The sequence below is a fragment of the Mus musculus genome, chromosome 11 (genome assembly GCF_000001635.26).
Source record: "Mus musculus strain C57BL/6J chromosome 11, GRCm38.p6 C57BL/6J".
Lineage (NCBI taxonomy): Eukaryota > Metazoa > Chordata > Mammalia > Rodentia > Muridae > Mus > Mus musculus.
This window is the reverse complement of record NC_000077.6, coordinates 37,285,982-37,310,813: the sequence shown is the minus strand read 5'-3', so window position 1 is coordinate 37,310,813 and position 24,832 is coordinate 37,285,982.

Genomic DNA, 24,832 nt, shown 5'->3' with positions numbered 1-24,832 from the left:
GACAGTAGAGACCACAGATGCTGCAAACATATCATTCATAGGACAGTCCAGTTCACCATCAGTCAAAATTTATCTGACCTAAAGCACTGATAGTAGTGAATAAGCTGACATTTTCTGGCAATAGGCCTGGTCTGTTTCTTAGAAGTGTCTGAGATATCCTGTCATAATGTATAGAGAATGTCTAGTATTTTAAATTAAAACATGATCAAGGGTAGCAATTCATGAATTAACTGCTCTGATACACCGAAATGGAAGATGGAAATACAAAGTCTATGTTGTTTCATATTCTCTACCAATAATCATGTTTTTCCTTGTGCATAGAACCAATTCTATTTGAAATCATTCATATGCCACTTAGCATTTTCTCTGAGAAATTGCTTCACACAAATAATTCAAAGTGAAGTTGTAGAATTGTGGAAAACTAAATAAAGAAGAGTTTGGGAGTGTCTTCTTCTGCAGAGTGGTATCCTCTAGCTTTGTTCTGCTCATACCTGCTCAGAAAAGAAAAGCTAACTACAGTTGTAAAATTAAATGCCTAAGGTAAGGCTGATGTCCAGTCAGGTCAATAAAATATCAGTAACTTCCAACACTCCAAGCTTCCTCAGGTATGTCAGGTTGTTCCTGGTCCCTTGTTCCATTCTACTTGTTGTCTCACAATGAGATGGTGAAGTTACAACATAGAAGGAAATGAAGAACCTTGCCCATGGGTTGTAAAATAAGTGCCTATAATAATTCTGATTGGCTGGTATCCAAGTCAAACCTGCTGAAGACACTTAGTCCAGGAACGAAAGGATGAAGCATCCCAGTTCTGAAAAGCTACAGGGATGATGACATTGAACCTCATTGAAGAGTAAAGCTTCAGGAATTGTGGTGACAGTGGGGTGCTGGGTAGCACATGCCCCTGTAAGTAAGAGCAGCCCCAACTCAGCTCCAGCAGATGGTTGCTATGTGGGGATACTGGCTGACTTGCCAGGTTTTTCAAGGAAAGCAGTGAAATCTAATGATTTCTAAACATTGGCAATTAATTCAAATGTAAAACACTATTCAGCCACCACTGCAGTCTATATAATTCCTTCTGGGGATGACCGTTGAGCCAGCAGTTTGCTAATTCTCTTAGGCTGGAAAAGAGAAATGCATTCACCCCCACTTTCAAGGCGGAATCATTTCTCAGATGGCCTGTGTTCTCTCTCCTGCACTGCCAAGGATTTTTATGAAACACCTTTCCAGGCAAATTCAAACTGGAAGCAAGACTACAGAGGTCCTGATGGTAAGCAACTCCGACAATTGACATGTTGGGTTGTACATATTAAGACATAAAGTGCCTGTCTCTGTGTGTGACTGCAGACCAAGAGACTACATACACATAGTCACAGGTAGAGCTTTCAGGAAAAAAAAAATTCCCCATGGATGACATAACTATGAGCTTCATGTTGTGCTCAGGCAACTATGAAATTTGGAGACTATTGTCAAGATTTTACCTAAGAAAACGCACCACGTGAAAACAGACCCCGCATACTTTCTCTGTGTAGATCTTGCTAATGAAGATGCTTCATGAAATTGAACCCAGAAAAGAGGACAGAAAGACTTTACTAAAATCTAGGAAGCTGAATAATTCCACAATTTCTTTTGTATGTAATTGGCTTTTAGTTTTAATTTTTCTGCTTTACACAGAGTTACATCCCCACACTAAAGACTCCCCCAGTCTGTTTACAAAGCACTGATATTTTAAATGCCTTCTTTTTCATTTTATCTTTTATTGATCTCTTATTCAATAAATGTTTTAGGCATGTGGAGATATTTGAACAACATAAGGAAATAGTTGTCTGAGTCACCACCTGGGCCTGTAACTCAGTAACAGAGCACTTGCCTAGCTAACCTAAGTGAGGCCCTGGGTTCAGTTCCCAAGGGTGTCAACTAAAATAAACACATGGAAGATACAAAGGACATCATTAAAAAAAAATGAATATCTCCTGTTATCATATTTAAGGTTACTGGTCAGGATTATATATATGACTGAAGGGCAAATCTCAACAAAATCACTGAAAGAATGTTTAAAAAGGAGTATTTGTCACAGTAGGAAGGTCTCCTCCCAAGTTGTTGGTAAGCTGTCCCACAGGGAGTCAATGTGTAGAACTGCAACGAAATGTTGATTTATTTTCTGTGGACAGGTACGAAAATAAAATAACTTTTAAAAACAGTTTAAAAGCCACCAATAAGGTCACTTGGTTCCCACAAACAGGGACATCATGGGATAGGACCCTAGACAAGCTCTTTAGAAGAAATAATCTCATTTTTTCCTGACCACAGCAGATGAAAAGAGAGCCCTAGAAAGGTGACACTATAGGAGCTTCCCCCAGTTGACCGTTCTGTGCATTGTGTTGCCAGAGTTCTGCTGCCATTACATATGATAGCAGAGAAAATTTGAGACAAGAGAAGTGTGTGTATTTGTGTGGGTGGGAGTTTGAATGTGTGTATCTATGTTACTTTGTTACTTCTGGTAGCTCAGACATGTGTTAAAAAAGAATGAAGTTGTACCTAAAGACCATAGTAATGTCCTTCTATCCAATAGTTTTCTTTGGATGAATTTCAGTACCTATGGTCAGCTGATATCCACAAATATTAAATGGAAAGTTCTGGACATAAAAAAATGTTTAGTTGGAAATTTTGCAGCATTCTCAGTAGTTTGATTAGATCTTGTGCAACTTTCCCCCACCTCCACTGGAATGAGAATCACCACTTTGTCCATTGTGTCTTCATTATACACACTGCTGACATGCTAACACTCAGTTATCAAGTGGACAGCTATGGTGTAGCAGCACTTGTGTTTGAGTGTTATATAGAGTTATAATTATCCAAGATCATTAGTATTTACTGTAACTTTTTACTATACATAATTTATAAGTTAAACATAATCATAAATATGTATATATAAGAAAAACAACACTAGTAAGGAGATTAGTTTAATACTTTTTGATTTTTCCAGCTTTAGTCTTTAGTCTTCTGAGTGGAAGTGACCTTATTCTAATAGTTTTCAATTCTTTCTTATGCTGAAAATGGTAAAATAGATAAATACATAAAATAAAAAATGAAGAAAATGAAAAACCATTAATACTCATTGTAGAATAGTTGGTTCTGGGGAACAGTAGACATTGAAGAGAAAATGAAGAGTTTTTACTGAGGGACTATCTAGCTAGCTAGTGCTTCTGTTTAACACACACTGTCTGATTTTAAGCCTTTACATGAGTCTGAATATCTGTGTCTGACTAAATGGAAAAGTCTGTCAGTGTGACAAAGTTTATAGGACAAGCTGGTGTATCCCATGGCTTTGGTTGGAACCCAACCAATGGAGTTCTAACATTCCTGTGTCAGAAGCCTTCCACTTATGTACCTATATCTCTCCATGTAAGTTTCTGATTAGCACAATTAAGGTAATAATAGTTCTTATTTTAAAAAAGAGAGAAAATTTATAGTACTAAGTAAAGAGATTACATGAAAAACTATATTGAGATAAACCATGTAACAAAGTGAGATCCTATATAGCACATAGTGAATATGTTGGCTATGATTATTATTTCCATACTCCAAGGGCTTGAGAGTATGCATCTTTCATATATTCTCTTTCTGTCCTAGTTCTAGTTTGTCACGTTCATCTACATTGACATATTAAATTTTATAATGAATATTTCCATTTTTAAGGAGCTATGGGCATTTTAGCTATAGTTCATCTTCTTAATGGGCTTCTAATGAAGGAAATATTAGCTACACTTACTTGAAAATTATACTATGTTATTAAACCCAGTGTTCTTGAAAGCTCCCCCCCATCCTTTTCCTCATCATGAATACCTTGACCACTTTTCTAGTGTGATGCATGCAGGGTAAGTCTTTGTTTATTGATTGCCCAAATATATGCAGGGGGAATATATGGTACTTCATCCTTGGCTCTTCTGAGGGAGAGTGTTGCCATGGTAACAAAGGCATCCTTTGACTCCTATTTCTACACAGAGTTATAGAAATGCTTCTTTTTAAAAGAACGACAATATTTAATGTCGAATCTAAAGTAATTTTTTCTCATTGTTTGGGGAGTAAAATTGATTTTCTCTGGACAAAGTTTGTTTGGCTGCCCAAATGCACTGTTTATAGTAATGTGTTCCACCAAATTTCTTTAAAAGCCAGTTAAACGTATTTTTGTCTTAACTTCTAATCTAATTTCATCATTTGGAAGTGCTTCTTGCTGTACTATGCCTATTTTCATTTTGAAATAGTCCACATTCCATCTTTGCTGTGTTAGTGCAAGGTACAGGGAACCAGAGTAAAATAGCATCTCTTCTATCTGGGTGGGAGCAAGAACAGAAGCTCTGGGTTTTTGAAGAGTATGTGGCTTATTCTAAAGCTGAGATTTCCCAGTGGCAGTTGGTGGCTGCTTTATGAATCCAGTGGTTCAAGACCCATTCTTTCCCAGAGGCATCTGGGTGTTTTGGGGGTTTTTTGTTTGTTTGTTTGTTTTTCAGAATTAAAAGTAACTCTTGTTAGTCTCATTGTAAAACAATGCATGATCATTTCAGAAGATTCAGAAAATAACCTTCATTGACATTTGCTAACAGGTATTTGTATAAATTTTGTTGAATATACATTTTATTTCATAAAATAACTCCACCCATTTATTGTTACATAGCTTGCTTTATGCAGGTATATCCATATGCTAAACCTGCTGCAGTGTTGAAAATTTCCTTCTAATGCATGAAGTTTGATAGATATGAGGTTCTAGAATGGCAGCTACTTTCACTTATATTCATTTCTTAGATATTTGCCTAGTCTTTAGACTTTTTCTTGATTTAAGCAAATTATAATGAATTTCTTCATTGTATACCTTTTTATACACACATTACAAGACAGGATCAAGTGAGATACTTTAGATTTACTGGAATGGAAGAGATGCAAAGAGATAACTGAAGTGGGTCCCCTGCAGCCTCTGCTTGTTTTTGTAGGCAAGTATCTGGGCGCCCCCACATCTACACCAAGAAGTCAAAGCACTGAACTTGACAGCAACTCATTTCTGTGATCCAGAGCCTTCACATTCTCAAATCCAGCGTCTCTCCCATGAATCTATTTTTTTCCTCCCTGAGTACATTCTTTTTTTTTATTAAATATTTTCTTTATTTACATTTCAAATGTTATCCCCTTTCCTAGTTTCTCCTCCAAAAATCCCCTATCCCCTCCCCCTTTCCCCATCTTCCCCAGAGGAATTGGAGCAGCCCTCCAACACCCTGTTCTGTGAGAATAAACTAAACACAGGGCTGAGAGCTGAAAGCTCTTTGTCCAAATGCCAGCTCTCCTTGACTTATACCTAACCTAGGATCCCCCTCCCCACTCTCCCTCTCCCTTAGTTTGCCTTCCTTTAATATGAGCTTAAGGGGGCTGGTGAGATGGCTCAGTGGGTAAGAGTACCCGACTGCTCTTCCAAAGGTCCGGAGTTTAAATCCCAGCAACCACATGGTGGCTCACAACCATCTGTAAGGAGTGTCTGAAGACAGCTACAGTGTACTTACATATAATAAATAAATAAAACTTAAAAAACAACAACAACAAAAAAAAACAAACAAACCACCCTTGTCAAACTGTAATATGAGCTTAATAACTCTTGCCCACCTCACTAGGTCTACAATGATTACTCAGTGTTTGTGAAGCTCAGTAAATCCTATGGTACAGCAAGACTGGGAAGTATTATTACCATCAGCTGATTTCGTAGGATTTAAACCAGCATGCCAGGCTCTGTGAAATGGAATACTGCGGACAAGACACTCATCCTACATCATTGTCAAGAATCTCACTATAGTATGCCCCTATGAATATCAGTATTTCCCTCACTATAGTATTCATTCTTCAACAAACTACAATCAAATTATTGTATATATCTAAGTATCCAGAACCACCTGTACCAAGGAAACTGTTTTCTTCCCTCAAGAAATATGTATTGAATGGTTGAAAAGAATTTTGTTGGACAATGGAAGGTAAACACGTGATGTGTAATGATCTGATCCGTATAGTTCCTACTTTCTAGGGAGTATCTGAGATACTAGATACACACAACCATAGTGGGCCATACACATAGACATGTGTGGCCAGTAAAATATTCCCACAAGAGGTGATATCTGTCTGAGCATTAAGGAGGAAGCAATCTATAGTCATGGAGATGCATGGGAGGGTGGAGTAGAAGAGAAAGAATAGATGGGAAGTTATTTTTATGGCTCCACAGTGAGTGAGAGCAAGATATACAGGAAACATAAGCTAAGCTAAGGGAGAGCATCTCCAACATACTGTAAAGCTCCCTTTGATCAAGATTGTCTTTAAGATCTAAGTACTGACATTCTTGATTTCACACAGGGTCTAGCCTGGTCTATGACTCTTGTCTAGCCTGGACATTTGAAGGAACTGCTCCCTCAGATGCTCAGACATCTGGCTTCTTAGTACTTGCACTAATGCAGGTGTGTCCAGCTACTTGGTATTTTATATTCCCTTGCAGGCATCAGCCAGTGTTCAGGAGAATTGTCAGTCATTTGGAGTCAGTATAAACACAAAGCACAGTTTTTAAAAGACAACATTAACTATGCATTTGAAATGAAATGGCATGACAGCAACATATCAAACAGAGAGGCAGACACCTGCCAGCAGTTACATTGACTCACCCTGGTGTCTGTGTATACCTGGAAAGAATATGTGTGTGTGTGTGTTACCTTCCTTTAATCCAATGCTCGGTTACATTAATTTCACAAACATGTGATAGAGAGCCCTTGAAAATAGCACTGGTAAGTGCACATTTCAAAACCTAAATGAAGTAATAAAGCCTTAGGTGGTGAGAATTATATTGAAGTAACTAGACCCACCTCCAAAGAGAAAAGAAAATAGAAACTTGTTGATAATAAGGACATAGAATAAAACTTTAATCAGCATCAGAGTTAATCACCTCATTTGGTAACTGACAGTTCAATGAAGTTGCTGTTTGAAAAGCATGGCCAAGGCAGGCTGCCTCCTTTGATTTGTCATTTGCTATAAGCTGAGCTACAGTTTGCTATGGTAGAAAACCTTTCTTGTTGGATTTTACCTCGTTAATCGCAAATGAAAACTGGCACTCCATCTGGATAATGTCCAATGTGACACATTTGGGGAGCCATTGACTACCTAGCTTTACAAATCAAGAACAGTGATTAAATAATCAAGAATTCTGAAAAGCCTTAAGGGAGCCACGTGGGTTTTCATCAGTCATGGCTGTTCTGTTGGTAGCACAGGGTCCTCTGGAGCTTCGGTGGGAACTTGAGTTTGACAAAGTGGCATTGGCCATTTTCTTTGTGGATTAGCTGAGTTTGACATCCTTAGAAATGCGATAGCGAATATGTAAATGTGAAAGATTTTTTAAAAAATGTCTTAAACTAATGAAATTTGTCACTGAGAAAATGAAACTGCATAAGTAATTGCTTGGTTATTTATTTAGAAGAGATACTATAGATAATAATGTTTTACTGAGAATCCATTAAAATACAAGAGGTTATTGTTTTGCATACGTGTCATATGCAACAAATATCTATAGAATTGTTAATTCCCCATATAGAAATTAAAAGTCACTTCTTATGCAGAGTATAAGAACAGAGATTTTTTTTTGAGACACAAGTCAAACACCTTTATGTTGATTTGCAGTAACTACTGCTCAAAATGGAAAGATATTGATTAAAAAAGCAACTTAATTTTGAAAATTACATGGACAAAGTAACAATCCATTAATTAGAGATGTCAACATCAGTCTACAAATATCAACAAGTGTTACAATATTCTTTAGCTCTGAACAAAATAATTAATTTTGTGAAGTTATTATTTGCCACCTCTCAACAGCCTTTGAAGGGTTTTATTCTCATTGGTATTCTGTCATATATCCATTAAGAAATGTTTTCATTGATATCTTACTTGGCAGTAGGCATAATCATGGTACTTAGAACTATGCCTGTGAAGGCATGAAATACCTAGTGCAAACAGACTTTATATCCTTGAAAATTAGGGTAGTGTCAGACAGTAAAATGTGCAACCGAGTACAACTATGCTCAGATTATAGTAAATGCAATGACCCTAATGTGAAATCTTATACTGAAGAATATCTGTCAGTTGAGTGGCCAAGAAAATCTTCTGTAGTGAGTAATCTCTCTCTCTCTCTCTCTATATATATATATATATATATAGATAGATAGATAGATAGATAGATAGATAGATAGATATAGAGATAGATATAGAGATAATTTAATGTATTTATTCATTTTACATCCTGATCACAACTCTCCCCTTGATCACAGACGCACCTTCACAAACCCCACCCCTCCTCTAGCTACTCCCCTTTGTCTCAGAAGGAAACTAGGTACCCCTGTGAGTACCAACCCACCCTGGCAATCAAGTTTCAGTAGAACTAATCTCATCCTCTCCCAAAGAGGACGGACAAGGCAGCCCAACTAGGGGAAAGGGATCCAAAAGCAGACAACAGAGTCAGAGACAGCTCCTCTAAAATTTTTAGAGGACCCACATGAAGACCAAGATGCTCATCTGCTACAAATGAGTAGGAGCCTAGCTTCAAGCCATACAAGTTCTTTGGTTGATAGATTAGTCTCTGTGAGCCCCTATGGACCCGGGTTAGTTGAGACTGTAGGTCTTCTTGTGGTATCCTTCATAATTCTGACTCCCTCAATCCTTCCTCCAACTCTTCCACAAGACTCTCAATTCTGCCCAACGTTTGGCTGTGGGTCTTTGCATCTGTTTCCATCAGCTGCTGTATGAAGCCTTCCAGAAGACAATTAACCTATGATATTGTCTGCAAGCATATCATAGTATCATTAATAGTGTCAGGGAGTGGCCTTCTCCCTTGAGATGGGTCTCAAGTTGGGTCAGCCATTGCTTGGCCATTCCCTCAATCTCTGTTCCATCTTTATCCCTGAATATCTTGTAGGCAGGACAAATTTTGGAATGAAGGTTTTTTGGGTTGGGTTGTGTTCCCTTCCTTCAACTACAAGTCCTTCCTGGCTACAAGAGTAGGCCACTTCATTGTCCATATCCCCAGCTGCTAGAAGTCTTAGGTAGAATCACCCCTATAGCTCCCAGGAGCCTTCCCCATTTCATATCTCCAGCTCATCCCAGAGATGTACCCCCAGCAGTCATACCCTCTCGCAGCCCCATCCCATATCCCACAATCTCCAGGCTCTCCCCACCACTTTTCCCTCCCTACCCTCCTCTTCAACCCACTTCCTTCTCTCATTCTACCTCTGATCTCCTTCTGGATGAGATTCAAACATCCTCTCTTGGGCAATCCTTCTTATTTAGCTTCATTAGGTCTGTGGATTGTAGCATGATAATCCTTTTCATTTATGTCTAATATTCACTTATAAGTTATTGCATACCATGCATGACTTTCTGGGTCTGGGTTACCATTATCAGGGTGGTATTCTCTAGTTCTATAATTTGCCTGAAGATTTCATAATATCTTTGTTTTAATGCTGAATAATATTCCACTGTGTAAATATAGCATATTTCTTTATCCATTCTTTAGTTGGGGCACAATTTACAGTTTCTGGCTGTTATAAATAAGCTGCTATGAACATAGTTGAGTAATTGTCCTTGTGATATGGTGGATCATCTTTTGGATATATGGCCAGTATAACTGGATCCTGAGATAGAATGATTCTCATTTTTCTAAGAAATTGCCAAATTGAGTTCCAGAGTGTTTGTACCATGTGTACTCCTACAAGCTCTTTCTATTGTTTTGTTTTCAACTGATTGATTTCAGCCCTGATTTTCATAACTTCCTGCTGTCTGCTCTTCTTGCATGTGTTTGCTCATTCTTGTTCTAGAGCTTTCAGGAGTACTTTTAAGTTGCAAGAATGAAATCTCTCCCATGTCTTTATTAAGGCACATAATACTATGAACTGTTGTCTTAGCACTGCTTTCTTTGTGTCCCATGAGTTTTGATATGTTGTGCTTTGACCTATATTAAATTCTAGAAAGTCTTTAATTTCCTTCTTTATTTCTTCCCTGACCTTGTAGTCATCCAGAAGAGAGTTGTTCAGTGGCCATGAGTTTCTTGTTGAACTCTAGCTTTAATCATTGGTAGTCTGATAAGATACAAGTGGTTACTTCAATTTTGTTGTATTTGTTGAGATTTGCTTTGTGACTGAGTATGTTGTCAATTTTGGAGAAAATTCGGTTAGGTATTGAAACAAATGTATATTCTTTTGTATTTGGATGAAATATTCTATAAATTTCTGTTAGGATGATTTGATTTATAACATCTATTGTTTTCATTATTTCCCTGTTTATTTGCTGTCTCCATGACCTGTCCATTGGTGAGAGTGGGGTGTTGAAGTCTCCCACTATTAATGTGTAGGGTTCAAGGTGCAGTGTAAGCTTGAGTAATGTTTCTTTTACAAATGTGGGTATCCTTGCATCTGAGGCATAGATTTTAAGAACTGAGATGTTCTCTTGGTAGAGTTTTCCTTTGATGAGTACATATGTCCGTCCCTATATCTTTTGATTAATTTTGGTTGGAAACCTATTTTGTTACATATTAGGATGGCTACTCCAGTTGTTTTTTCCTTGTATCCTTTTGCTTGGAAAACCTTTTTCTGACCTTTACTGTGAGGTATTATCTCAAGAATGATGGATCCTCTTTTCTTTTCTCTATCATTATTGCAGCCTCTTTTTTAGAAACATTGAGTTCATTAATGTTGAGAGATATTAATGACCAGTGATTGTTAATTCCTGTGGGTTTGGTGGTGATGGCAGTAGTATGTGTGTGTGTGTGTGTGTGTGGTGTCTGTGTGTTTCTCTCTGTCTCCCTCTGTCTCTTTCTGAGTCTGTCTCTGTCTCTGTCTCTCTGTCTGTGTGTGTGTGTGTGGGTGTCCATTCATTCCTTTGCTTTGCATGTGTGGAATTATTTACTTCTGTGTCTTCTTTGGTGTATTTAGCCTCTTTGGATTCTCATTTTCCTTCTAGTATCTTCTATAAGAATGAACTTGTGGATAGATATTGTTTACAATTGGTTTTGTCATGGAATATCTTGTTTTCTCCATCTATGGTGATTAAATTTTGCTGGGCATAGTAGTCTGGGCTGACATATGTGGTCTCTTAGAGCCTAGAAACATCTGCCCAGGTCATTTGGTTTTAGAGTCTCTATTGAGAATTCAGGAGCAATTCTGATAGGACTGCTTTTATATTGATATTTGGCCTTTTCCCCCTTGCAGTTCTTAATAGTATTTCTTTGTTCTGTACATACAGCATTTTGATTATTGTATAGCAGGTAATATTCTCTTCCTGTTCAATCTGTCTGGTGTTCTGTATGCCTTTATTTCATAGGCACATCATTCTTTAGGTTGTGGAAATTTTCTTCTATGATTTTGTTGAAAATATTTTCTGGGTCTTGTAGCTGGGAATCTTCTCCATCTTCTATTCCTATTATTCTCACGTTTGCTCTTTATATTTTACTCTAGATTTTTTGGAAATTTTGTGTCAGGAACTTTTTAGATTTAATGCTTTCTTTGACTGATACAACAATTTCTTCAATCCTATCTTTGACACCTGAGATTTTCTCTTTAATCTCTTGTATTCTGTTGGTGATGCTTGTATTTGTAGTCCCTTTTTTCTTCCCTAGGTTTTCCATCTCCAGGAGTGCCTTAGTTTGTGTTTTCTTATTGTTTCTCTTTCCATTTATATATTTCCTTCACTTGTTTGATTATATTTTCCTATATTTCTGTAATGGAATTATACATTTCCTTTGTAAAGGCCACAGTCATCTTTATAAGATTGGATTCAAGGTCATCTTCTCCTGCACATCAGCTCTGTTAGGACATCCAGGACCTGTTGTAGTGGGATTGCTGGGCTCTGGTGGAGCCATATTGCCCTGGATGTTATTAATTGTGCTCTTATGCTGACCCTTAGCCATCCAGTTATTCCTGGTGTTGGGTGGATAGTCCTAATGGCAGCAGGACTCCTCAGGAAGGCAGACAAACCATGGGCTTGACCCTGGAGTTCAGGGGATGACACAGAGGTCCCCTCTGCTGTCTGTACCCAAAGTGGACCATGAGAAATCTCTTAATTGACCTCTGTGAAAATATGAAGACCTTCATTACAAATCTGTCTTTACCTGAAAAACACAATATGCAAGGCCTTGTTACTGAGACCAGGAGCAGTCATGCAGTAAGATAGATAGGCTGAAAGGGCCAATGTGGCTAGAATGTAATAAATAAAGGGAACCGTTAAAATGAGGGAGGAACATAGGCAGGGTTTGTATATGCTTAGAGGTTCTAGTATACTTAGATAAAAACTGTATGTTACAAATGATGAAAGTATATTACAATTTTAGTAACTTTCTTTTCCTTTGTGTACTCTTAGAATGTCCCTTGCTTTTGAGTAGGCTGTATTGTTGAGCCCTTGGTCTAAGACTTTTTTTCTGAACAAAAAAAAAACCCTATTTATCTTTCCTTTCTTTCTTTCTTTCTTTCTTTCTTTCTTTCTTTCTTTCTTTCTTCCTTCCTTCCTTTCTTTCTTTCATATATATATATATATACACACATACACATACATGTACACATATGCTTTCTAATATCTTACTTTCAGGACATGGCCAGCCTTCTATATCCAATCTGGTAAACTAGAATGAATTAGAACATTTATGTTTCCTGTGATTTATAATGATACCTTTCTAAGATGGACTCTTCTTTAAAATACTCTGCATTACTTAGATGTCAGAGAATCCTTAGAAACTATAGCTATTTAAAAATTAAAAAAAAATTGAGAACACAGTTGAAGCATACTCAGGTCCAAAGAAACAACATAGGTTTTATGATCAGTGAGAACTGTTTTCATATTTGTTTTAATTGTTGAAGTAATTTATTAACCCATCTTTTCTGTAGTTGTTGTGCTAGCAAATTCCTATCCATGGTCCATGTTGTCATTTAATTTTCACTAGTAATGGTGTAAATATCCAACCTAATGATGAAAGTAAAACCCAAAGATGTGTGTGCTTTGTTCTGTCTCTGGAACCTATAATAAAAGCTGTGTATAAAGATATACAAGGCTAGAAATAATTTGCATCATTCTTAAAAACACATGAATAAACTAATTAATCAAAATGACAATTCAGCTTAGAGGTCAATAGATGAGGTATAACTGAGGTTAGGCCTCCCTAAATGTGAAGGCCACTCTTTGTGACAGTGTCTTCCTGGTGGGTTGTACAGTGGCCTGCTTCTGCCTCACACCTCAGAGGATAGTTCAGCTGAAAGACGACAACAAACTCAGGGAGGCAGAGCAGTGAGCAGTAGCTCACCTTCCCTATTTATCTCCTCTGGCCCCAGGGAGCACTTTGCTGTGTCCTCTTGGGAAATCACACTGATTGGATGACAAAATGTTAATAATGTTGTTATTTTGTTAAAAACCAAGGTGTGCCCAAAGGCCTTTTCAAGGTGCTTGAATTTACACACACACACACACACACACACACACACACACACACACACACACACACGCAGATATTCATTCTAGCTGCAAATACCACATGGAGACCAGGAGAGCATAACTCTTGCATCCATTCTGTAACTAAATAAGCTTATGTTGTTGTGGAGCGATGCTCCTACCTTACTCTCTACATACAAAACACTACGATGATGTCTGTGAATACAATAAGAGTTCTCTTAAGGGAATACAGTTTTATTCTTTGATTTTAGTGAGATAGGTACACATCTGTGAGGTCTGAACAAGAGTGGGTGCTACAATGCTAAACACATGAGTGTATGGGTCCGTTTCATCTTTCATTCTCCCATCTTTCTCGAATGGACACTCTTCTGCAGACAGTGCTTCTTTTGGTGTTGTAAACAGAAATGTAAGAGCAAGCTATTGGAGTTGTGCCCCAAAAGGCTTTCAGAAAACAAACATTCCATGTGTTGCAAAGGAACAAGCTGTGTCTCCATCCGGTACATTTATAAACTGAAGCCAATTACTCCATGTCTACTTCATAGCAATCTTCAAAGTGCATTGTTGGGAAATCTAAGTGATGCTTAAGTTCAAATAAAGAACAAAGATGTGTATTTATGTGACTTTATTTATATAGTGTATCCCATGTGTTTACTTAGTATCCCACTATTAATTTCCTTATAAGACACAATGATCATTCTAAGGAAGTGGTGATCTGTGGGGTAGCTTTTGGGAAATACTGACTAAGAACTTTAAGAAACTCGTGGTATAAAAATAAAAAAAGATAGAGTTTTGCTTTCGAGCATAAATCTGTTCTGACCTCTAGTGACTGGGGGCTAATGCATAAGTTTTTAAAGGAGAAACATTTCTGGAAGATATGGCACAGTTACCTCTGGCTCTTAACTGCAAGCGATAACATGCAGCAGGTGAGAACACGGCTTGAAGTTGCCACCAGCACTTATTACACAGCCAACATGACTTTGTGTGGCACTGCAGTTTTCTGAACCTAACCTCTACATAACACTTAACTCAGTGGAAATGGTGGTAACACTGTAAACAGAGTGTTTAGCAATGTGCTGCGAGAGGTAGTAAGTGATCACCCAGGAAGAGAGCATGTCTCTTTCTTTCTCTAATGTTCTAATACATCTATACATAGTCCTCTACATCCCCACAGAGGAATAGCACCCCCCTTGATGCCAGGTTTTACACTTGAACAAAGACCAAGGAGATATTAACTGTCTCATGTATAGACCTCATTAGTGCCATTCAAAAATCAAGATTAGTGGTTTATGGACAGAGAATTCAGATTCATTACCCCCAATAATACCCACACCCTTCTTCAGTGTTTGCACTGTTAAGTGCTCTTTTGAAAAGCTATTAGCAGAAAAATCATTCATTAGAACTACTTTTAATGTTAAAAAATCAGTTTTCTATAAAAGCCTATGAATATCCTTTACGCTGTCACTACACTAGTGCTGGTATGTTCTCTTAACCACGAGACTGGGTTTCATAAAAGAATCTCTGAGGGAAATTGGTAGTTTGAGACCATGCATTGATGTTTACCACCCAGCCCAGTGATTGCCAAACAAACATTTGTCTTTTCAGATATACAAGTCATTGGTAGACCTGCAAACAAGTATTTTAACTTATCTACAGAATCATTTGCTGCTCACATGTCTGTAACTGGCATTCATAACGACAAAGGAAAAAAAATCCCTCTGCAGGTATATAAAAAGACTTTGTGCTTAAGTTCATAATGATTTCAGTAGGGTTCCTATGCTATATGCGAAGTTTATTATTTATTTTCTCAGGCAGAACATGACAACAGTTATGAATATTTCAGCATGACTATATATTATTAATCGTGTTATTCCTCTGCTCCATTCCAAAAGGGTCCCATCTCATTCAGAGTAAAAGTAAAAGTCCTTGAAATGGGTTTCAAGGCTCTTTGATCTTATCTAAACTACCTCGTCCCACTTGCTCACTCTGCTAGAACTACGCTGCTCTTTTTGTCCCAGGGGTGCTCCTGCCTACACACTTTATACTGTCATGTCTTTCTCCCTCACATTATCTCCTTCTAGATATTCACAAAACTGGGCCCCCACTGCCTTCAAGTCTCTGCCCACAGTTTACCTGGCTGCTCCTTATAAACTAAAATGACCCTCTTCCTTGTAAACACTTCCATACATTTCCCTGTGGCACTCTGTTGTCTGACATAATCACATCCACTCATGAGAGTCAATTGCTGTAATTTGAAGATTTTTCTAGGAAACACTAAACATCTAACCACTGAAATCAGACAGTTTAGACATATTTACAGTCTGGAATTAATTGGCAAAAGTTACCAAACTAGGCATTGGTTTTTGTTTTTGTTTTTGTTTTTGTTTTTGTTTTTTGTTTTTTGTTTTTGTTTTGTTTTTTTGAATTGCTGGTTTACCAGAGTACTATAAGACACGCTGTAAATGGACTTGCTTAGGTTGTCACTGTTTCGCTGTTTTCATTATTGGTGTAGGTACAATAATCAAGAGAGCACCCTGGGTATCTCATGTCATAGACAGTGTGTGACACGGCCATTTACAGGTTGAGCGAGCAGCTGATGAGATACTACATAGTATCCTCATAGTTAACGTCATAGTTAGATACCCTTTATCACTTGTGAAGGGTAAGAGTAATCCTTCAATATTCACAAAGTTATGGAATCAGAGAATATATTTGAGGACTCTATGTATCAGACCTTAGGAATATGTTGATTACATAGGTCCCAGCCTTCCTGGAATTCATACAATTCTAAGGGACAAGAAAAATTTTAAAATCTTCTAATATTCCTAACTGTAAGTGAAACACAGAATCCTTAACACCATCAGAGGCAGAGAGGGTCTAATTCATGTGTGTTGTCCTCATTTGCTCCCTATTGCTGTGATAAACACCACAATCAAAAGCAAACTGGGAAGGAAAGAATTTCTTTCTCATCCACGTTACAATCATAGTCCATTAATGACAGAAGCTGGGAAGGGAAGTCAAGCAGAAACAGGAAGGAAGGCTGGGACTTAAACAGAGACCATAGACAAACATTGCTTGGTGGATTGCTCTTATGGCTCAGGTTCAGCTGCCTTTTTACACCTAGCAGGTTCACCTGCCCAGCAGTGGCATCACTCACATTTGAATGAGCCCTCCCACAGCATCATTAGTCAACAAAGTACCTTCTCAGACTTCCCGATAGGCCAATCTGACAGAGTCATGTAAGTGGAAAGAGGTATAGTAGGGATAGCAAGGATAGAGGGGGATTAAGGAAAGAGACAAATAATTATTAGTACATTTGAGAAATCCACATGGAAACCCACAATTTATATGCTTTTTTAAACAACACACACACACACATGAATGCCTATACACACATTTTAAATTTTAGATAACCTAATATTCTGAGGATGATAACCCCCCCCAGAAGCCATAGAGTATTTTCCAGAGACTCTTGAGACAATACAGGCAATTGTGACTGTTTTTGACTGTACTCTAGAACTCAGTGATAAGACTCTATTGATGAAAATGTCACACAATTTGGGGGTAGAAAATAGAGAAATCGAGTTACTGCAGACCAATTAGGTATCTTCCTGCTATGTAGAGTGCTGTGAAAATATATATTATTAATAATGTGAATCCTGTGAACTGCAATAATTTCTAACATGCCTATGGATTCAGTAGTACCACGGATGATATGAAAGTAGCTTATTTCTTTCTAAGTGAATTTAATCCCACTCCAGAGAAATAAATTGGAGTCTAGTACTGCACAGAAGCCCATAATTTGAAGCTTGTTGTTTCCAAGGTTGAGCCTACTATTTATTTTTTAAATGGACATAATATTAAGTTTTCCTCTACACTCATATCACTGTATCTATAAGTTGGTGAAGCTCTCAGACCACATCAAAAAAGTATTTTTAACCATGAGCAGCAGTTAACTTAGAAAAAAACAACTGTTGAAGGAGCAGAGAATAAATATAAGCAGAGTGTTCAGCCAAAAATAAGACATGGGTATCAAAACACCCTTCCTCCAGGATTTGGGGCCACAGTGAAAGACTTGAGCAGAAAGAATTTAAGAGCATGTGGCCAGGGTAGGGGCAGGGATGGTGGCACAGAAGTGAAACAATGACTTCTGGAGAAATATGGTCACTACACTTACAAATTCACAGCAGGTGAGCTTGCTTGTGCAAGACCTGCATAAAATCAACCAGGCAACATCATAGCATGGACTGGGGTGAGGCTTTGGAACAGGTCCAACTCACTGAGGAGCTTGTGGGAGTCCTTGGCTTCTGAGGAAGGATGGATCACTTTAAGTATGTAGCTTCTAGTGGGTCAAGCATGTTCCAATTAATGGTCTCACACCAAGGAGTATATAAATGTCATATTGGACTTGATGGGATATTCTTTAAGGACAGGAATTTGGGAAGGGTTGTGGAATAAATGTGAACAAAATACATTCTGTCAAGTTCTCAGTGAGTTGCTAAAAGCATATATTTTTCAAAGTTAGAAATGTTTGTTAAGGAAAATTAACTATGCCTTCTTTGTCTTTTGCAGTGTATGAAGTTCTTAAGTAATACAAAAAAGGAAGAAAAACTTTCTTCTAACGCATGGCATAGGAAGGGAAAAAAAACATACTCATTGAATATTTAATGGAATCTAAGGGCCAACCATTAGAAACCAACATAACTGCTCACAAAACTACTGATATTTCTATTTGACAACAACAAAACCTAGATGAGATGGCATTTGAATCTATTTAGTATATGGGCATAGATGTATTGAAAGAATTTAAGTTTTATCAACAATGTATTAAAATCCACAAAATATAAATAACAAAATTAAATGTAACATTTAAAAATTTAGTCATATTGGCAGACCCTGTTTCAGGCTCCAGACATCTGGGCACCTTCCCTGCCAGAGGAGAGGTGTCCGTCCAGCCACGGAAGGAGTTACCTGAGCATCTGTGGGAGACATCTTAGTTCCCGGATTCCACCAGGACTATTCTGCACAGGTGAGAATGAGAACTACAGAAGCTAACAGCTTCTGGGACAGGCAGGAGCCACAGAGCTTCTGAGGCAGACCCCTTTTTGGGCTCAAGACATCTGGGCACCTTCCCTGACAGAGGAGAGGTGTCTGCCCTGCCTAGGAGGGCTTTTCCTGAGCACCTGAGGGAGCCATCTTGGTTCCTGGATCCTGCTGAGAGTAGTCTGCATAGGTGAGAGTGTGGACTACAGAAGCTAACAGCTTCTGGGACAGGCACTGTTTTGAGCCTTCATCTTCTGCCAGGAGGCAAGACCGAACAACAGATATCTGTGCACCTTCCCTGAAAGTGGAGAGCTTGCCTGCAGAGAGTGCTCTGACCACTGAAACTCAGGAGACAGCTACTCTCCCAGGTCTTCTGGTAGAGACTAACAGAATCACGAGAGGAACAAGCTCTAACCAGAGACAACTATAACAACTGACTCCAGAGATTACCAAATGGTGAAAGGCAGACATAAGAATCTTACTAACAAAAACCAAGACCACTCACCATCATCCGAACCCAGCACTCCCAACTCAGCAAGTCCTGGGTACCCCAACACACCGGAAAAGCTAGACCTGGATTTAAAGACATATCTCATAATGATGGTAGAAGACATCAAGAAGGACTTTAATAACTCACTTAAAGAACTACAGGAGAACAGTGCTAAAGAGTTACAAGTTCTTAAAGGAAAACAGGAAAACACACCCAAACAGGTGATGGAAATGACAAAACCATACTAGACCTCAAAAGGGAATTAGGCACAATAAAGAAAACCCAAAGTGAGGCAACGCTGGAGATAGAAACCCTAGGAAAGAAATCTGGAACCATAGATGCGAGCATCAGCAACAGAATACAAGAGATGGAAGAGAGAATCTCAGGTGCAGAAGATTCCATAGAGAACATCGGCAAAAAAATCAAAGAAAATGGAAAAATGCAAAAAGATCCTAACTCAAAACATCCAGGAAATCAGGACACAATGAGAAGACCAAACTTATGGATAATAGGAGTGGATGAGAATGAAGATTTTCAACTTAAAGGGCCAGCAAATATCTTCAAAAAAATTATAGAAGAACACTTCCCAAACCTAAAGAAAGAGATGCCCATGAACATACAAGAAGCCTACAGAACTCCAAATATACTTGACCAGAAAAAAAATTCCTCCCGACACATAATAATCAGAACAACAAATGCACTAAATAAAGATAGAATATTAAAAGCAGTAAGAAAAAAAGGTCAAGTAACATATAAAGACAGGCCTATCAGGATTGCACCAGATTTTTCACCAGAGACTATGAAAGCCAGAAGATGCTGGACAGATGTTATACAGACATTAAGAGAACACAAATGCCATCACAGGCTACTATACCCAACCAAACTCTTCATTACCATAGATGGAGAAACCAAAGTATTCCATGACAAAACCAAATTCACACATTATCTTTCCACGAATCCAGCCCTTCAAAGGATAATAACCAATACAAGGATGGAAACCACATCCTAGAAAAAACAAGAAAATAATCAATCAACCAACCTAAAGGAAGACAGCCACAAGAACAGAATGCCAACTTTAACAATAAAATAATAGGAAGCAACAATTACTTTTCCTTAATATCTCTTAATATCAATGGACTCAACTCCCCAGTAAAAAGACATAGAATAACAGACTGGCTACACAAACAAGACCCAACATTTTGCTGCTTACAGGAAACCCATCTCAGGGAAAAACACAGACACTACCTCAGAATGAAAGGCAGGAAAACAATTTTCCAAGCAAATGGTCTGAAGAAACAAGATGGAGTAGCCATTCTAATATATGATAAAATCAACTTCCAACCCAAAGTCATCAAGAAAGACAAGGAGGGGCACTTCATACTCATCAAAGGTAAATTCTTCCAAGAGGAACTCTCAATTCTGAATATCTATGCTCCAAATACAAGGGCAGCCACATTCATTAAAGAAAATTTAGTAAAGCTCAAAGCACACGTTGCACCTCACACAATTATAGTGGGAAACTTCAACATACCACTCTCATCAATGGACAGATCATGGAAACAGAAACTAAACAGGGACACAGTGAAACTATCAGAAGCTATAAAACAAATGGGTCTAACAGATATCTACAGAACATTTTATCCTAAAACAAAAGGATATACCTTCTTCTCAGCACCTCATGGTTCCTTCTCCAAAATTGACCATATAATTGGTCACAAAACAGGCATCAACAGATACAAAAAATATTGAAATTGTTCCATGCATCCTATCAGATTACCATGGACTCAGGCTGATCTTCAATAACAACATAAATAATAGAAAGCCAACACTCACGTGGAAACTGAACAACACACTTCTCAATGATAGCTTGGTCAAGGAAGGAATAAAGAAATAAATTAAGGACTTTATAGAGTTTAATGAAAATGAAGCCACAACATAACCAAACTTATGGGACACAATGAAAAAATTTCTAAGAGGAAAACTCATAGCTCTGAGTGCCTCCAAAAAGAAACTAGAGAGAGCACATACTAGCAGCTTGACAACACACCTAAAAGCTCTAGAACAAAAGGAAGCAAATTCACCCAGTAGATGGCAGGAAATAATCAAACTCAGGGGCGAAATCAACCAAGTGAAAACAAGAACTATTCAAAGAATCAACCAAACCAGGAGATCATTCTTTGAGAAAATCAACAAGATAGATAAACCCTTAGCCAGACTCACTAGAGGGCACAAGGACAGCATCCTATTTAACAAAATCATAAATGAAAAGGGAGACATAACAACAGATCCTGAAGAAATCCAAAACACCATCAGATCCATCTGCAAAAGGCTATACTCAAAAAAAACTGGGGAACCCGGATGAAATGGACAAGTTTCTAGACAGATACCAGGTACCAAAGTTAAATCAAGATCAGGTTAATGATCTAAACAGTCCTATATCCCCTAAAGAAATAGAAGCAGTCATTAATAGTCTCCCAACCAAAAAAAGCCCAGGACCAGATGGGTTTAGTGGAGAGTTCTATCAGACCTTCAAAGATCTAATTCCAGTTCTTCACAAACTATTCCACAAAATAGAAGTAGAAGGTACTCTACCCAACTCATTCTATGAAGCCACAATTACTCTGATACCTAAACCACATAAAGACCCAACAATGATAGAAACTTCAGACCAATTTCCCTTATGAATATCGATGCAAAAATACTCAATAAAATTCTCCTAACCAAATCCAAAAACACATCAAAACAATCATCCATCCTGACCAAGTAGGTTTCATTCCAGGGATGCAGGGATGATTTAATATATGGAAATCCATCAACCTAATCCACGATATAAACAAACTCAAAGACAAAAACCACATGATCATCTGTTTAGATGCAGAGAAAGCATTTGACAAAATCCAACACCCATTCATGCTAAAAGTCTTGGAAAGATCAGGAATTAAAGGCCCATACCTAAACATGATAAAAGCAATCTACAGCAAACCAGTAGCCAACATCAACGTAAACGGTGAGAGGCTGGAAGCAATCCCACTAAAATCAGGGACTAGACAAGGCAGCCCACATTCTCCCTACCTATTCAACATTGTACTTAAAGTCCTAGCCAGAGCAATTTGACAACAAAAGGAGATCAAGGGGATACAAATTGGAAAGGAAGAAGTCAAAATATCACTTTTTGCAGATGATATGATAGTAAATATAAGTGACCCTAAAAATTCCACCAGAGAACTCCTAAACCTGATAAACAGCTTCAATGAAGTAGCTGGATATAAAATTAACTCAAACAAGTCAATGGCCTTTCTCTACACAAAGAATAAACAGGCTGAGAAAGAAATTGGGGGAAACAACACCCTTCTCAATAGTCACAAATAATATAAAATACCTTGGCGTAACTCTAACTAAGGAAGTGAAAGATCTGTATGATAAGAACTTCAAGTCTCTGAAGAAAGAAATTAAAGAAGATCCCAGAAGATGGAAAGATCTCCCATGCTCATGGATTGGCAGGATCAATATAGTAAAAATGGCTATCTTGCCAAAAGCAATCTACAGATTCAATTCAATCCCCATTAAAATTCCAACTCAATTCTTCAAGGAATTAGAAAGGGCAATCTGCAAATTCATATGGAATAACAAAAAAACCTAGGATAGCAAAACCTCTTCTCAAGGATAAAAAAAACTTTGGTGGAATCACCATGCCTGACCTAAAGCTGTACTACAGCTTTTATTGTGATTAAAAACTGCATGGTACTGGTATAGCGATAGACAAGTAGAACAATGGAATAGAATTAAAGACCCAGAAATGAACCCACACAACTATGGTCACTTGATCTTTGACAGGGGAGCTAAAACTATCCAGTGGAAAAAAGACAGCATTTTCAACAAATGCTGCTGGCACAACTGGTGGTTATCATGTAGAAGAATTCGAATTGATCCATTCCTATCTCCTTGTACTAAGGTCAAATCTAAGTGGATTAAGGAACTTCACATAAAACCAGAGACACTGAAACTTATTGAGAAAGTAGGGAAAAACCTCGAAGATATGGGCACAGGGAAAAAATTCTTGAATAGAACAGCAATGGCTTGTGCTGTAAGATCAAGAATAGACAAATGGGACCTCATAAAGTTGCAAAGCTTTTGTAAGGCAAAAGACACAGTCAATAAGACAAAAAGGCCACCAACAGATTGGGAAAGGATCTTTACTTATCCTAAATCAGATAGGGGACTAATATCCAATATATATAAAGAACTCAACAATGTGGACTCCAGAAAAATCAAATAACCCCATTAAAAAATGGGGCTCAGAACTGAACAAAGAATTCTCACCTGACGAATACCGAATGATTGAGAAGCACCTGAAAAAATGTTCAGCATCCTTAATCATCAGGGAAATGCAAATCAAAACAACCCTGAGATTCCACCTCACACCAGTCAGAATGGCTAAGATCAAAAATTCAGCTGGCAGCAGATGCTGGCGAGGATGTGGAGAAAGAGGAACACTCCTCCATTGTTGGTGGGATTGCAAGCTTGTACAACCACTCTGGAAATCAATCTAGCGGTTCCTCAGAAAATTGGACATAGTACTACCAGAGGATCCTGGAATACCTCTCCTGGGCATATCCAGAAGATGTTCCAACCGATAAGAAGGACACATACTCCACTATGTTCATAGCAGCCTTATTTATAATAGCCAGAAGCTGGAAAGAACCCAGATGCCCCTCAACAGAGGAATGGATACAGAAAATGTGGTACATTTACTCAATGGAGTACTACTCAGCTATTAAAAAGAATGAATTTATGAAATTCCTAGGTAAATGGATGGACCTGGAGGGCATCATCCTGAGTGAGGTAACCCAATCACAAAAGAACTCACACAATATCTACTCACTGATAAGTGGATATTAGCCCAGAAACTTAGAATACCCAATATATAAGATCCACTTTGCGACACACATTAAACTCAAGAAGAACGAAGACCAAAGTGTGAACACTTTGCCCCTTCTTAGAATTGGGAACAAAACACCCATGGAAGGAGTTACAGAGACAAAGTTTGGATCTGAAACGAAAGGATGGACCATCTAGAGGCTGCCTTATCCGGGAATCCATCCCATAATCACCTTCCAAACGCTGGCACCATTGCATACACTAGCAAGATTTTGCTGAAAAGACCCAGATATAGCTGTCTCTTGTGAGACTATGCCAGGGCCTAGCAAACACTGAAGTGGATGCTCACAGTCAGCTATTGGATGGATCACAGGGCCCCCAATTGAGGAGCTAGAGAAAGTACCCAAGGAGCTAAAGGGATCTGCAACCCTATAGGTGGAACAACAATATAACTTACCAGTACCCCTGGAGCTCATGTCTCTAGCTGCATATCTATCAGAAGATGGCCTAGTAGGCCATCAGTGGAAAGAGAGGCCCATTAATCGTGCAAACTTTATATGCCTCAGTACAGGGGAACACCAGGGCCAAGAAGTGGGAGTGGGTGGGTGGGGGAGTGGGTGGGGGAGCGTGTGAGGGACTTTTGGGATAGCATTGGAAATGTAAATGAAATAAATACCTAATTAAAAATTTAGTCATATTAAAATTAAAACTCTTATATCATTTGATATGTAGAAACAAAGTAAAAGTGATTTCAGATTGAGAGAATATTGCTTTAGTTGTGATTCTCAGTAGATTAGAATCCTTAATATATTTAGATCTTTTGTGGTGTTTTTAGTTGCACTAGTACCAACCCTAGCCTTTTTTCTTTCTCCTCTATAACCTTTTCTCTTGAAGACTTAACCCATCTCAGCCAACTATATCTTACTGAGTTAA